General features: G+C 48.1%; 1 protein-coding gene across 2 annotated transcripts in view; it reads left to right on the forward strand.

Annotated features, from left to right (window-relative positions):
* The window catches only part of Tmem63c (transmembrane protein 63C), a 66,760-nt gene that overhangs the window by 8,315 nt on the left and 45,517 nt on the right, over nt 1-12,928 (forward strand). For both annotated transcript variants that reach the window (XM_021202339.2, XM_029541236.1), the window contains exon 2: nt 3,562-3,709. The gene's annotated coding sequence lies outside the window, so the exon portion shown is untranslated. The remainder of the gene's footprint in view (nt 1-3,561; nt 3,710-12,928) is intronic.

The following is a 12,928-nucleotide window of genomic DNA, read 5'->3' on the forward strand; positions in this document are numbered from 1 at the left end:
TATATATATATATATATATATATATATATATATATATATATATATATGTATATATGCTGTGAAGTCCAAAAAATCAGCTTCCTCTGGAACTAGAGTTATAGGCAGTTGTGAGTCACTTGATATGGCTTGATATGGGTGCTGGGAAACCAACTCAGGTCCCATGGGACAGCAGTACACACCCTCAGTCACTGAGCAATCTCTCCATCCCTAATTTGATTCCTTTTAAAGTCTGGCTGACCTAAGGAGGGCTGACAAAGCAGTGAGGCGAACAGATGAAGTTCCACACTGAAATAAGGAAACAGCCACTGGTAGAGAGAAAATAGAGTTCTCAGAGAACACCGAGTTCAGCCATGTGCAAATCCAATCGAAAGCTAGCTGAAACAATAGTTTTCTGGAAAAGGGTAAATAATCAGATTGACTCAGAAGAGCTGCAAACCCAAACAAACTAATAATTATAGAAGGAACCAAGTCCTCAAAAAACCCTAAAACAGCCAAGTTTAGACAGTGTCTGTCGAACCGTCAGGTAGCTGAACACCACTAACCACTGCAGATCTTAGGGAAGGAAGGAAAGAATCCAGACCGTTTTGTGAGGCTAGTGCCACACTGATAACAAAGGCAGAACAGCTGGTGTATGGCACACATTCATAATTCATAAATTAAATATCAGAATGAATGTTCATCTGTGAATCTTGGTATAAAATCTATAAGCTAAATAATAGATTTAAAGTATTTTTATTTACTTACTGATTACAACTGTAATAACATTTTTATTTATATGTTATGTTTGAGTGCCCTGCAGGTATGCCTGCAGGCCAGAAGAAGGCATCAGATCCCATTACAGATGGTTGTGAGCCACCATGTGGGTGCTGGGAGTTGAGCTCAGGACCTTTGGAAGAGCAACCAGTGCTCTTAACCACTGAGCCATCCATCCAGCCCCCTCTTGATTAATTTTTAAAAGATTTATCTTATTTTCTGTATTTGAGTGTTTTTCCTGCTTGTCTGAGTGTGCACAATTTGCATACCTGGTACCCATGGAGGGTGTGCCTGGAGCTTGAGTTAAAGATGGTTGGGAACCACCAGGTGGGGGCTGGAAACCAAACCCAGGCCCTCTGCAAGAGCAACAAGTACTCTTAATTGCAGAGCCATCATTCTAGTCCCTCTTCTTGACCTTTGAAGACAAGATTTCACATAGCTCAGGCTAACTCACTATATAGTCCATGATGATCTTGAACCTCAGATCCTCAGATTCACCATCCTCTGCCTGAATGCTAGAATTATCAACATACAACACCACACCTGGCAAGGGCCTAAAGGGTATTTGATGAAAATTGATATGTGTTTGATTTTAATGTGTATGTGTGTCCATGAGTGTTTGTGCATATGTGTGGGAGTGTACATCACCAACATTGTTCTATACAGTTTACCCAAAACGTGATGTATTCTGGCTGGAGAATGTCCCACAAATGCTTGGAAAGTGTGTATTCAGGAGCTGCTGGATGGAATGAGAAGAGAGAGACAGGTGGAGGGGAGAGTGGAGAGAGAAAGGGGAGAGAGGAGATAGAGAGAAGGAGAGAGGAGAGTGTAGGCATGGGAGGGAGGGGAGAGAGAGAAAGAAATATCTGTCCTTGTGGCAATGAGGAGTTCTGAAATGAGAAGCGATGACTTTTCAACTCATATTGCCAAAGCCGAAGAGTTTAACAGGAGATAGGAGTGAGCTAGGTGCAAATGGTGTGCCTAAAAGCGTTGCCACATTAACTAGGATATTCAGATATCCTAGTTAAAATAATTGATAGACGGCATATTGAAAAATGTTCTTTAAAAGGTGACTATGTGCCTGGTGTGGTGGTGCACACCTTTAATCCCAGTGCCTGGGAAGCAGAGGCAGGCTGATCTCTATGAGTTTGAGGCCAGCCTGGTCTACAAAGTTAACCATGATGTTAAAGGTGCAGAGACAGCAGCAGTTGCATGTGTTGCTGGGACATACAAGCTGCTTCATTATCGCAGGACAGCTTGGCTACATATATTAGAATTTAAGAGATGCATAACCTTCAACCTAGGGGTTTCTACAGTTAACTCCAGAAATGCTTATTGCAGCTTCCTGCATGAAAAACAGGGAAACAAACCAGGCATGGATGAACGCAGCATCTATAATCTTAGCACTGGAGGGGTTGAAGTAGGAGGATGGCCAGTTTCAGGACAGCCTGGTCTTCACAGCGAGTTCAAGGTCAGGCACAGTTACAGAAAGGGGTGTAAGCCTAAGCATGCGGCAGAGGTTGGAATTGTGGTGTGAAGGGCAGGGTTTGGTTCGGTGGAGTGCTATTGAAATCTGAAGATGTTGGATGCAGAGATGGGCGGCGTGTATCAATGGACAGAGCAGAGAGCAGCAGGGTTGTGAAGACACTGGGATGAGCACACATTCGTCCATGTTTGGGGAAGTTCAGAGAAAGCTACAGTAGAGGCATTAACTATCTCCGTGTCCAGAAGTGCAACAGAACGCTGGGAAGGCAAGGGCATCTCTCATGCCCATCGTGTAATTACCTCGAGTGGGCCCTTTCCATAGCGCGTTGCTTTCAGAATCTAAAAGGAGCATTTTAGAACAAAACTTGCCCAGGGAGACAACTATTTAAAATGCCTCGCCCCAAGCTTCCTTCTTTTCCTTTGTTGCCAGTGATGGGGATCAGAACCAGGACCTTGTGCACGCTGGGTAAGTGCTCTTGTCACCAAAGGACATCGCCCTGAATTTCCATTTAAGCTCTCTTTTTTGTGGGTTGTTTTCTTCTTTTATTGGCGATGTCAGATCTTGAAGGGTCCATTAGAGATTAACCCTCCTTTCATTTTTTTGTCTTAAGAGGAAAAATAAAATCTAGAGATGCGTCACCCAAGCTACCCAGAGTTGCTGCTAGTTTCTGCAGACTTTGGGCTCCCCCGAAGTTGCTTTTAAGAAAAGAGCCAAGGATGCTGTGTGAGCTATACAAGTCTCGTCCGTGGACTTGGCTGGTTTCTCCCAGAATATGCATTGAGTATTATTACTTCCCGTGTCTCTATTATAAAGATGCAGATGTGCAGATCCCTGCATACTTTCCTGGACATTTGTTCTTAGTGGACCAGGCGAGGGCCCTTCAACAGGCATTTCAGTAAGGTCTTCTCAGATGACTCTGAAGGAAGATGACTGTGGCCCTATGTGACCTCCCCTCTTCTCAGCACTGAACTCAGCAATCCAGGCTGAAGTTCCCATCACAGTAAAAGAAAGCAAGATGCTTTAACTTCACTAGGGGACAAGTGTCAAAACCACAGTGGACTGAAACCCCAGTGTACTGTCCCACCTCTGTCCTCCTCCTTGTCCCTGACCTCTGCTCAGCTGGGACAGCTCACTCAGGCCACGCCTCCGAGATGCCCTTCACCCTACCAGAGCTCTCCAGGCTGGCCCAGTGAGAAGATGCTGACAAGCACCTTGGATCTAGGAGGGGCCTGGCCAGCTTGGACTTGGGGAGGAGCTGTTTACAGAGGACTGGGATCCATGCCTGCCTATCCTGAGGGTTTTCTATTGTCCCTATGCCACAGAGCTCTGGAGGAACCACTTTAGTCGTCAAGAACTGGTGGAAGACTGTAGGGTCACTTGGAAGCATCTCTTCGCAGAGACTGGTCGAGAACTGGAAGGACCAGGGGCAAGCCTTTCAACCTGAGCTCTCACCAACACCTGCTGCCCCAGGTAGGCACCCCTGTCACTCTCTCTCAGCCCCAACATTGCAACCGTGGGAAATGTGGCCATATTGTTATCCCATAGCCTGGGGTGTGTCAGTCAGCAGCTGAGAAAAGGCCCTTAACCATACCCTGATTGAAGGGACCAGCAGGGACCTGAGCCCTCTACACAGGACAGAGAGTAGCTCAGGCCCCTGAAGTTTGAGAGAAACTCGAGAGCTGTGGGTAGCTTTCTTCTATTCACTGGCAATGCTGCAGGCTGAGCTCCTAGCTGGGACCTCTGCAATGAGGGTCTTGCCCAGCTGCTCCGGTATGGGGAGCAGACTCAGGGCAGGGCCAGGCAATGTTCTGAACACTTCCTAACTCTGGGAACCCTGTTGTCTGGAAAGGATAAAGACAGCATCTTCAGACTTCAGGGACTGGAAGGAATCTTATTGAGCTTAGCTAATCCATTTCAATCCTCCTTCACTTCTTGATCTTTGGTTAGTATCAACAGAGAATCCAGGTGTTGGTATTGAGTGTCTCAGAGGAATCGGGTATAATCGCATCAACTCTGCATAGAAGCTTTCTGTTTCAGCCGCCTCCTCCCTGCTGGCCTCAGCCCAGCCTCTTCCCTGGGTACCCTTCCTCTCCTCTACCAGACTTGGCCACCCCAACCAGCTCACACTCCTTTGTCCAGCATCTGAAGGTAGAATGTGTTAAGAGTCAAGTGAGTGTCTAGAAGATTTTTCTTCCTCGTTTCAGAAATGGGAATGCTACTGGTTGAATCTTGGAGAGGGGACAATGCAGCCCTGGAGGCTAAGCAGGGAAGCTGAGAGCATCTAAGGTCTCTCTCTTTCACGGAGAAAACGCTGTCCTGTATGTGCTGTTGGCCAAGGGTGTTGTGACTTCCGTCGTTATCCATTAAGGTCATCTTAGATCTAGTTCTTTCTCTGTACAAAGTGCTCAGTGGCTTTTTTTGTAGCCCTTGCGACTTCCTTTTCCCAGGAGAACTCTCCAGGGCAGGTGGCCTTGGCTGTAGGCAGCACTGACTTCTGTCCCCTTCAGGTCTCACTGTCCAACCCTGCTCCCTCCCATCTAGGTGGTTGTGGAGAGCAGCTGTGAACCTTGTTGAAAGCTGCCAGCTTCACCATCTTTGGGTATCTCCATTTCTACCCATAAACTGGGGGAAATAGTAGAATCCTACGGCCACTTAGGATTAAAGAGACTCATATCTGTAAAATGCTTGAAACAGCACCTAGGATTCAGTAAGCTCTGCTCATCACAAAAGCCTCACTTTTTTTTTTCTCCCAGCCATACTTTGCTAGTGGATTAACTTCCCCAAAGTGCTGAGTAGCCATCTTACCCATGGCTCCCTGTGGCCTGCTTAATAATGAGACCCTCACCTGGCTTTTAAGGGTCTTGAAAATGTAAACTGAATATATATTGTTTATGTTATACACGTATAAGGAAACAATATCTATTGAGACAGGATTTTCATCCTCAAGGTGGTGTACTGAATTCTCAAGTAATGGGGTGTAGCCATCTGCAGCTACCCACCCCAGCTTGAAGGTTTAATTCAAGTTCTGCTTCTTGACCATAACCCGGATATGAGCAAGTCTGGATGGATGTGGATTGCAGGGTCCACCGGATAAGTGTGGCTCTGGTTTCACCTGGGTCCATGAGGCTGCACGTACACTAGTCCTTTCTAGACGTCAGCTCTGTCCACATCAGAGTGAGGAGAGGTCAGATGGCCACTGCCCAAAACAGATAGAGACTGCAACACTCTTTCAAGTTCAGGCCAGACAGTAGACATGAAGTCATTGTCCTTGGCTCCTTCAGCTCTGGGCTGCTGGAGGTTGGCAGAAAGTACCCAGAATCAGCACCTTGGACAGAGAATGCTCTGCTTCTGCTTCTTCTTCTTCTTCTTCTTCTTCTTCTTCTTCTTCTTCTTCTTCTTCTTCTTCTTCTTCTTCTTCTTCTTCTTCTTCTTCTTCGACGACTCCTCTGACTCCTACTCTTCCTCCTTCTTGTTCTTTTTTTAATGTTTTAAATTTTTTTAATTTCCTTTTTTTTTTCATTCAATCTACCACACCCACCTCTGTCGTGTGAATAACATTTTTTTTTTTTTTTCGAGACAGGGTTCCTGGCTGTCCTGGAACTCACTTTGTAGTCTAGGCTGGCCTTGAACTCAGAAATCCATTTTAAAGATTATAATAAGTGAAACATTTGCGAGGAGCATTCAGCAGTTCTCAGTGTGTCTTTGTTTTGAAAAATTAAGGCTTTCAGTAATGAACTAAGCTTGAAGAGAGCTGTAGCACAGGAGCCTGCTATTCTCTGAGGCCCCATGGTGCCCAAGAATGTAGGGTGGCAGCCAGGCCTGAAAGAGAACCCTGGGCAAGGAATCCACTCCAGGAGACAAGACAGAAATGGGCCATCTCCTCAATAGGTGTGTCAGGCTGACCTCACTGGGAAAAGGCCCTGGCTCAGAGGTCTGGACTTCTGGTCCTGTGACTNCTTCTTCTTCTTCTTCTTCTTCTTCTTCTTCTTCTTCTTCTTCTTCTTCTTCTTCTTCTCCCCCTCCCCCTCCTTCCCCTCCTCCTCCTTCTCCCCCCTTCTCCTCCTTCTCTTTCTTTTCTTCCCCTGTGTCTCCATGAAAGAGAGGCTGCACACCAGGAAGGGACTGGAGCTTGGTGGAATAGCACTTAAAACCAAGTTCTTTTTCAAGTGCAGAGGTGTTGGCTGGCCATGACCATGAGCTTCTCTAAGTCTATTTGTCAATCTGTATGGAGAGAGTATTTTTCCCTACAGAGGGTAGAGGCCCCTACAGTGGGGCAGCCAGCCAGCACCTTTGCAAGGGGCCAGCTTCATCTCAAAGCTGCTCTTCTCAGCATGGTGTCCTGCAGCCTGCTCACTTTCCCTAGGTGCACTGTGCCTTGCAGGCTATGGGCTCCCTTCCAGGTCGACAGACGATGATGGTGATCAGACGGGGGCGAAGGAGGATCAGTCCAAAGCTTCCAAGATTCCTGGCAGGGTGAGAGGCAAGGAGGGAAATGACACAGTTCTGCCTGATTTTCTCTGAGATTTTTCCACCAGGAGGCTCAGGCACTGCCAAGCCCTAGGAAGTGAGGGTGTGGTGCCAGAAACGGAGCGGACCACGCTGTGCTGGTCCCCACAGGGCAGGCTTTCCTTTCACCAGCTCAACAACAGGGTGCTTGTGCTTGGGTTGGGGCTGTAGACTGGGCACTGGGGTCAGACGCGTGTGAACGAGGCACAACCCTGTCCTCCTAGGTCTCAGTCCTGCTGCTGGAGAATGGCAGGGCAATCATAAGCACCTTAAGCTCTTGATTGTGTCAATGCTCCTGCCTCAGCTTCTCAAGTGCCAAGATTATGGGAATATACCATGAGGCCTGGTAAAGCAATACAAAGTCTAGATATGAAGTACGTTAGGAAGAAAAAAAACAAGAAAGATGGAAACAAACAAAAACCCAGAGAAAGATAGGGGTGTCAAGAATGCTTCAGAGCTGTCATTACATAGGGCCTCTAGGAGGCTGGAGAGCTCCTTAGCAGTCAAGAGCACTAGCTGCTCTTCCAGAGGACCTGATTTTGGTCCCCAGGATTCATTGGAGGTGCCTACAAGCCATATGTAACCCAAACTCCAGGGGAGCTGATGCCTCTGGCATCCACAGACACCTGTACACGTGTGCATATAATCACATGTGGGCAGATACACCTACACGTAATTTTAAAAATATCCAAATTAAATTTTTTTAAAAAAAATATAATAAATAATTTAGGCCTGGCGAGATGGCTCAGTGGTTAAGAGCACTGACTGCTCTTCCAGGGGTCCTGAGTTCAATTCCCAGCAACCACATGGTGGCTCACCACCATCTGCAATAGGATCTGATGCTCTTCTCTGGTGTGTCTGAAGACAGCTACAGTGTCCTCATACATAAAATAAATAAATAAATCTTTAAAAAAAATTTAATTCACAAACTAGGGTCACCAGGGCAGATGTTAACAACACTGTGATCGCTGAGGCCCACACTGTTTCCCTCGGGAGTCCCTGGTGGGTCTCAGGACTCAAAATCAAGGCCTTAGGACAGGAGCAAAGTCTAGAAACCCTACTAACCCCAGACCCAGACAACATCACATCTTTTCTCCACTATTTCCATGGCTCCCCACTATCTACACCATAAGGCACAGACCAGCCAGGCTGTCTTAGGAGCCTGTGCTCTGTCCAGTCTGCCTGTCTTTCAGCAGACCCTTTTCTCTGGGCCTCCATAGCCAAGACTCATTTTTTAATATCTTCCTCTCCACCCTCCTCTCTAATGGTGTCTATCACTGTAGACTCTCTACTTACAAATGAGACCTCCAGAAGTCCTCACTGCCTGTCCCTTTAGCCTGGGCATCTCTATATCCCCAAGGCCATTGCTTCTGCATATACCTTGCTTTGTCCTGCCTTTGTCCTGCAATTACTGTCTGACCTGCCACCTGGATCCATGCTGGGACCTTGGCCTGGCCTCTTCCACCTCCAGCAGGTGTTGGCTCAGGAAACGCTGGGCTGAACTGTGTCCATGCCTACAAGCCCCCTTTCACAGTAGGACAAACAGGGTGAGCCTTTGATCCACTTGGACACCAAAAGGCAGAAGAGAAATGTGAACAGACAAAAAAAAAAAAAAAGGAAGGGGAGGGAGGGGAAGAGGGAATCACTCTCTCCCCAGATTGTCACAGGCAGAAGAATAGGTCTCTCTTCTCCAGAAATAGTTACTACTCCCTTCAGCAATCCAGGCTAGTATTTCTTTGAGTCTAATTAGAATGCCTCTAGCTTTAGGCAGAGTGTATTTTCTGTGGCTCCATCTTTGAGTCCGAGTAGTTTTTTTGAATCTCAAGCTGAGGAAGGGCAAAGCCAGGTGGGCGGGCAGGCATCTAGCTCTGGCTGATGTCAGTGACCCCTCCCCTCTCTGCAGAGTCATACGGGAACAGGAGGAACAAAGTGTGGGGTGTGACCGCAATTCCTGTAGTCCCTTAACCACTTGGCTCTGCTTCCCTCCAGGGCTGGGTTTTATCACTAGGTCTGTAGACGAGAGTCCCAGGACCCTCATGAGCTCCCGACTCTGCTGCTCCATGGGCCCTGTGAGGCGGCTGTGCAAACTAGACCAGCATCGTCAACCATCTGGCTTCCACCACCCATCACTGAAGCAGCTTGCTTTGAGCAGGCAGCTGCTCTCAGAGCACCCCCGAGGCAGTCAGCATGGCTTCCGGCCTATTTAGACAGATGGAGCCCGAGCCCAGGAATGGGCTTCACCCTGGCCTTCTTCTCATCTGAGGGTGGCATATTTCCATCTAAGGGACCTAAGCTCCCCAGGGAGCCTGAACACAATCTGGACCCACAACTGCCTTCCTCCCCTGCCTCCCTCTCGGCTTTTAGGCATTCAGTGGTCTGCTCTTGGAATGTCATGCCGACGTTGGAGGCCTTTCTGCCCTTAAGGACATGTGGCTGTCCTATCGACTCAGAGCTCACATGGTGGCAGGGATCCTGTCTTGAATTGTTGGGGGTGGTTTTAAATCCTGGTGCTTGTAGAATCTGAGCAGAGTGCCTGGCAGCTAGCAAGCTGTCAGCTTGTAGGAAATAAACTGTCTATATTTCAGGGCCACCTTTGGTCAACCTAGCCTTTGTATTTTTATATTATTTTATTATTTCTGGGAGAATCAGATGTTACCCTCTGTAATCCCCACACCGTGCACCTCCTTTATTGCATACCCTTGGGACCTGCGAGCCTGAACTATAGGTTCCTTAAGTTCAGGAGCCAAGTCTGGCCTGAATGGGCGATTCTGTGATTGGCAGCTGTGCGGTTAGGAGATGCACCGTGGCTGAGAACCAGACCGGCTGTGCCAGGCAATCTACTCCACTGTCTAGGCTCAGCTTCAGGGCTGCAGGGGGACCTCCCACTCTTTCTATGGACTTTGCTTCCATAGGTCACATTTTATTTTATTTTATTTTTTATTTTTATTTATTTTTGGTTTTTTTTCAAGACAGGGTTTCTCTGTATAGATCTGGCTGTCCTGGAACTCACTCTGTAGACCAGGCTGGCCTCAAACTCAGAAATCTGCCTGCCTCTGCCTCCCGGAGCGCTGGGATTAAAGGCGTGCGCCACCACGCCCGGCTCATAGGTCACATTTTAAAGCATGTACACAGAAGTGGATGCTCACAGCCAGCTAGTGGATGGAACACAGGGTCCCCAATGGAGGAGCTAGAGAAAGAACCCAAGGAGTTGTAGGGGGCTACAACCCTGTAGGTGCAACAATATGAACTAACCAGTACCCCCTGAGCTCGTGTCTCTAGCTGCATACGTAGCAGATGATGGCCTAATCAGCCATCATTGGGAAGAGAGACCCCTTGGTCTTGTAAACTTTATATGACCCAGCACAGGGGAAGGCCAGGGCTAAGTAGTGGGAGTGGGTGGGTAGGGGAGCAGGGTATAGGGAACTTTCGGAATAGCATTTGAAATGTAAATAAAGAAAATAATAATAAATAAATTTTAAAAAAAAGCATGGTCCAGTGCTATTGGCACCGTTCAGGGACTTGTTAGAGATACTGACTCCAAAACCTGCCATTCCAGACCCTGTAGTGGTTCAGTGACAATTGAATAATGATTCATTAATACCTCATACTATATTCAAACAGTGACAAGGACAAAACTGACCAGCAAGTCCCTTGTGCTACGTCTATGGCCACCTACCTCTCTTCCCTGAAGGCAAATTCTGCCAGCAGTTTCTTATGCATGCTTCAAGAGGAAACTGGGCCCTGCCCAGGTAGGCACATACAGGGCACAGCATTCTGTGTGCTGTCTGTACTGTGCTTTGCCCTCTAGACTGTACAGCTGCTACCCTCAAATCGGAAAGCTTACTTATGGGGTTCGGCCTCCCTTCACCCTACTAGTATGCTTACTAATGGTCCTGCCATATGTGGCTGGTCCTTGCACCTCAATTCCTAGCTCAGAGCGGCACAGACCAGATGACTGATAAGGCAAGATCTCTATGGATATGAATGGGTTGTAACCAGCTGGCTGAGTCTCAGTGAGATGAGGGTTCAGCCTTTGACTGCAGAGCCTTGAATGACCAGAGCTCATCTTGGCTGCAGAAGGAGGTGGAGTTGGGGTGTCACCAACAGCATCTACCTGACCGCATACCTGGTTGTTGCAGGTTACCTCTGTGCTGGCAGCCTTTATCCTTCTGCAGCAAGGGTTGAGTCTAGGATGGGGCCCTATCTCACTGCATGTTTGTGATCCCCTCCCATTCCCACTCTCCCTCCCCACTGCCCCCTCTGGACTCATGCTGAAGAATTAATGAGGTAGAGGCTGAGGAGAGAACCACACCCTGGAGTCTTTACCCTCCCCTGTGGATGAGGAATTGAGCAGCTGCCCAGTCTTACCGGCTGAAAGTGTAGTCCAGACTTGTTGCCATGGAGATGGGAATTACAGGGATAACTCAGGGTCGTGCTGGAGGCTCAGCTTCGCCCAGTTGTGACTGCATTTGTTCTACCGCCCTCTGATGGGAGGTGTGCCGGATTTCTCTTTCTTTAAATCAAGATAGAAACCTCCAAGAACAGGTTCCAGCCAACCCCGCAGGGGACAGGAATAGGCAGGAACTACCCAGCCTGAGATGGGAATCCTATGGCACACAGTCCAGCAGATGTGAGAGAAGCATCTTAGATGACAGGGCTTTTTTTAAAGGCCCCTTCCAAGCCCTATGGTCTGGATTTGACATCACAAGGCCAAATAAGTCCCTCTGCCCTGCTTCATGCCTACCTCATCTCCAAAAAATATTAGCAAAGCATCCAGCCTTACCCAGGCAGCAGAGGAGGTAATGAACAAGGGCTCAGACTGCGTCTTTAGGGATTGGCTGTTCCCTGGAGTAGCCAGTCATAGCCAGTCATGTGCAAGGTCAGTTTGTAAGTGGCCATGCGGTCTACTATCTCCCCACACAGTAAATCATGCATCCCTGAATGGACAGTGTGTGAGCCATTCACTTGGTTCCCTTAGTCCTCACAGGTACTCAGTGGGGGGAGGCAAACATTAATACATCCATTTTATTAATAAGGAAACTGAGGTACACTTAAGACACCTACTCAAACTCATGGGGCTAATACGTAGCAGAAGCTAGGGTCAGACCTAAAGAAGCCAGCTCTAGGGACCCACAGTTACATGTTGCACTGTGTCTGCCTCCCAGGGTGCCCTGAGGTAGGGGGCTCAGGCATGGGCGTGAGCATGGGGTGTCATATTGAACTGAGGTTAGTGGCAAAATGAGTTAGTGCTGGTACGGGGAACATCTGGGCAGAGAGACTAGGATATGCCAAGGCCCTGGGGCTGGGAGAGAGGACCTGAGAGACAACGGATGGAAACAAGTGAAGCCAGTGAGCCAGGCAGTTTCATCTATAGCAGGCAGAGGAAGGAAAGCAACCGAACCCCTTCGACAGGATTCCTTCGCTGCCTTCTTCAGGAAAAAAAACTCCCAAACACTCCAGATTGGACTCAGTGGCCCTTGTCTGTGAGCTAGGCACACACGGCAGACAACTAGCTCCTTTTAGCAAGATCTGTCTCAAGCATCTCCTGGAATGAGCTTGGTGAGAGAAAGAACATGACATCATCTTCTTAGCACTGCATGGGGGAGAACTCAGGATCGAGTGTCGCTGTAGGAATGGAGGAGACATGGGACCCTCCAGGAGGAGGGCAGCCTGGGAGTGCAGAGTTGATCTGACTTCCAACAGGGCTGGAGAGCCCGAGGACCAAAGAACATGAGGGTAGAGGGTCATCCAGTGAAGAGGGAATCCTGGTGGAAAGAAGAGATGGTGGCTTGACCAGACTTGATCTTCCAGAGTGGACAGCTTCCTAAAGCCACCAGGGGCCTGCACAGAGACCCCTTCCCCATTGACAAGTTACAGTTAGATCTGGCAGAGTTAGAGGGCCTGAGGGTCAGCAAGGGGTTAGATGAAGGGGAGCCAACAATGCTTGTGCCTAGAAGAAGAAACAAGGCTTCCCTTCAAATACTGTACACAACAGGGCATGCTCTTTTAGCTTGTGTGTGTGTGTGTGTGTGTGTGTGTGTGTGTTTTAAACCAGTGAAGATCTAGAGACCACCGAAAGAACATGCTGTAATTGTAAGGGTTTGCTGTTGTTCTTCCTTTTTCCTTAAGTTAAAAAAGCAAAAATCGGGACCCTCTATTTTAGAACATCCTGCTGTTCTTTTG

This window comes from Mus pahari, chromosome 7 (genome assembly GCF_900095145.1).
Source record: "Mus pahari chromosome 7, PAHARI_EIJ_v1.1, whole genome shotgun sequence".
Lineage (NCBI taxonomy): Eukaryota > Metazoa > Chordata > Mammalia > Rodentia > Muridae > Mus > Mus pahari.